Source organism: Diachasma alloeum, unplaced genomic scaffold (assembly GCF_001412515.2).
Source record: "Diachasma alloeum isolate Michigan unplaced genomic scaffold, Dall2.0 Dall_scaffold_00533, whole genome shotgun sequence".
NCBI classification, from domain to species: Eukaryota; Metazoa; Arthropoda; class Insecta; order Hymenoptera; family Braconidae; genus Diachasma; species Diachasma alloeum.
The window spans coordinates 326,715-330,881 of NW_021680665.1; positions in this window are offsets into that span (position 1 = coordinate 326,715).

Sequence of the window (4,167 nt, forward strand, 5' to 3'; positions counted from 1 at the left end):
AATTCAATTTTTTAAAATTACGAGCATTTCTTATGAATAATTTATAAACAATCAATTTTCCACCATAAAAATTATTTGTTCCGAATTGTAACAAATTTATTCATATTCAAAATTTTACCAGAAATCAATTTTATGCCTAGAAAAATAGCGTTTCCGAAAGTTGAACCAATTTCAATTATTTATTTATAAACAACGAATGTTTAAAAGAATAATAATTCTGCACAAAATGTAATTTGAATGACGCTGAATATTCATCATTTTTTCACATTTTTCTCAGACAATTTAATTGACAAATTTAATGATTGAAAATGGTTGAATCTATATTGTGGTCTGTATCAAACTGTAAAAGATAGTTGGATATCCTTAACTCAATTAATGTTGAATAAATGTGCAACTACTGCATAATTTAATCCATTTCGAATGTTCTAAGTATGAAAATGCAAAGGTTCTTGATTCAAAAACCGAACCGTTCTTGATGTAAACTTCTCAATTAATTTTAGGGATTTTTCGGTTGAAATTGAGTAACCAGTGGTTTATTAGCGGTCTAATGCTCTGCAATCAGTTACTTGATTCTGGACATTGAAAACTTTGTTTTTCTTCGTTCCAAATTTTCGGAATTGACTCTATACACGGATTATAGAAGATGTGCGGCAAGAATGTGGAGAAAAAGTGTGCCGCTATCAGAACTGCACCAAATTCCAAGTTACTTAAAAATTTTCAGTATTGATGAGTTAAAATTAAAAATAAATGCAGTTTCTCGAAATCTAAAAAAAATAATAATTTTTCAGTGTCCCATTCTTCTTGAATAATCCAATAAATTCATTCGTCAGCATATCAAAAGCAAGTCAAAAATTGTATTCTGAATCAGAACTCAAATATCCTTCAATTCTTTCTGCATGCAATTTAATATTAATTTTCGACCGTTCATTCATCAATTCTCTCCTCTTCAATAATTCATTAAATTATCAATCGATTATTACTTCTACCTCCGCAAAAATTGTCTCAGGAATGTGCCACGCTAGAAATCCTGATGAAACCCCAGAAAAAGAGAAAGATACGTAGAAAGGTGTATACGACCTCGTTTCAACGCGTTGCTTCTATGGCGTGTTCTTCGATCGATAATTATTCATTTCGCGATACGAATGATCCCACCTCTATTACAATAACCGAGGAGAAAGTCATTTCACTCGGCAAATTCTGATCCTAGATTGAAATTCCCTATCCCCCCACCAATACCTTCAGCCTGCTAAATCGCGTAAAGAACAAATAAAATCATAAATCCCATTACTATCGCGTGCAGTCAATCCATCCAACCACTTCCGGATGGAAATCACGTGCGTTTTGCAGCAGTTAGGCACAAAAATTCGTAATCATGTCAGTAGTACGTGAATTGTATTTCGAATTAGTGAAACAGCGTCAAATGAAACCGCTCATTAGAGCGTTTGTCGACGTTCCCAGAAGTCCCACCCAATCCTTCAATAATAACGATTTAATGCCTCGGTACCGACGTATAATCGCTGAAACCTAGATAAGTCCCTCTGGTGGAATTATCGTGCAATTTCAATTAGGAATCATGTGCTAATTTTCAGCGTTTGTTTCTTATGCAAGGAGATGAGAGAAAACTAAATTTTAAATTTACTAGAACAGAATAGTAAAACTTTACGATTTCTCACTTTCATTAATTTTTATCTCAATAATAATGCAAGGAAAATGAATGCTTTTAACAAAGTTTTTCACAATGAGCATTTAATTGTTGAATAATTTATTCGGAATCGTCATGATCCTCTTCGTCTTCTTCTTCGTTTCTCTTTTGCTTTTTGTCTTTTTTTTTATTGTTCGGGATGTATTATGTACTATATTCATATATACACTATCCTATATATATTTTTTATAGTTAAAAGAATGGAAGTATAAAAAAATATATATGGGTATATACGTACTATTGTGTACATATTTTCTACAGAACTATATATATATTTTTTTTACAGTAAGAAATGAATTTCTCTTTTTTCACAATTACTGTAAACAAAAGATTATAGTACATAAAAAAATATACATAGACATTATATTACATTACTTGATAAGCGGAATAGAGACTTCAAAAATTGTTACACTGGTTTTTTAAAAAGTGAATTCTTGGGAATAATATATATTTAAGGCCCGGTTGCAGCGAGCCCTGTTAGCTATTTAAACCCCAGGATAAATTTATCCATGTGTAATCCTTATGGACTAACAGACCGTTATCTGACGGTTTAGTTAACAGACGATGGTGCAAGCGGGGCTAAACCGAAGGCCATGGAAAATTTGACCGAGACACCTCCTTTTTTCATTCTTTACCACGCTCAGTTCTGCCAATCAGAGCGCAGTAATCGAGCCTACCAATCAATTTTAATTCGGGAATGTTCTTTTATTTTTGTAATATAAATTTCGCAGGAGCTGATATTTCCTTCTTGAACACCGCAAGAACATCATATCTGACAGCCTTGTCTAAATTTCAAACACACGCTGATAGACCAAATTATTTTTATGGAGAGGTTTCTTTTTTGGAACAAGTATTATATACTTGAACCAATTTCAAATAAATAAGATCTTACGGCGAATAACAATTATTTCTTCTTGAAATACATTTACTTGAATCAACTAAATCAGTTCTTTGCGTCAAGTCATATGCATTCACCACAAAAATGGAAAAGTTCAATTTTTTTAACCTCTTATAATCTCCAGTCGAGAAATTTTCTACTTTCGTGAATTGATCAAAAATTTGTACCTAGGAAATGATTACATTTAGGAATGAATTAAATGTTGTTTTCTCGAATGAAGCCAATGTTTAAATTGAGCTTTCCGTACATCACATTGAATGAAATTTGTGACATCCAAGTTTGTGTAAAATTGCCGTAATCTGTGATTCTATTATTGTAAACTGATGCGATTTATTTTAGTCAAGAAATATAAACTTCTTTCAACTCAACGACATCTTACTACAATCTCAAAGCTTTTTCCGCGTAACAATATTCATTCTGATTCCATATACGAAATGCTCACTTCAATTATAATTTACTTGGAACAAAGTATGATCGTGTTGATTGAGATAACAGCGTATTTAGTCATGAGAATAACTTTGATTTTTGAGTAAACCAACGAATTTCTAGAGTTGGCAAACTTTTGGCCAGAAAGAAATCAAATACTCTCATTATAGCGACAAATAAAAGGAACATTTCCAAACTGTTTCACGCTCATCTCATCCCAGACAATGTCAAACATTTTATTTTTCCCTCTTAAGCATATAATGCTAACAACCAATCGAATACTGGATTACTTGTTGTTATCTTTTCGCTTATTTTCTGCGTTCTACAACCAACACATTGTACATATGTAACTTATAAATACCAGGCTGAAGGCCCTCGGGCGATGACCAGTCGCAGGAAGGAACTTCAATTCTAGAGAAGTTCGATTTCTCTCAATCAAATATATCTGAAGAAGAGATAACTGGTATTCACTATGAAATCATGTTCATTTGAAAATTAACAACCAAATGATAGTTGCTTCAAATACAATTCACTTGGTAACATTAATTTTTTCTGCACGTATGAAAAAATCGTGTATAAATTTTCTATACGGATTGAGTATAGAAATTCTATAGGATTTCCGTATATGATATTCGGATATTTCTATGCGAATATTTTCTACACGAATTATTTCTATACGTAGATTTTTACATAAATTTTTGTTTTCATACGAAAGATGTCTGAACGCTCCACAGAAAAACCTAGAGAAATATCGCAACTCCATATGAAATGTTTCTATACATGTGGCAGTGGGTCGTATAGAAATAATTTGTATGAAAAATATTCGTATTGAAATCTCCGAATATCATATACGAAAATCCTAGAAATTTTATATGGCAATCCGTATAGGAAATTTCTATACGATTTTTTCATACGTGTGTCAGTGCAGAAGTAATCGAAATTCAAATTTTTCGCTTGATTTAGACATGTCAATGAATGAAAAATGTCTTAAAAGTGTTTGAAATTCAGACATTAATTTTTGCAATGAAATACTGTGTTCCAAACCGCCGAAAACCGGTGCAAAATTAAGTAAGTATTTTCTGGAAATATACAAAAAAAAATGTGACAAATTTCATAGAAAAATACCCCACTCGGGATGTTT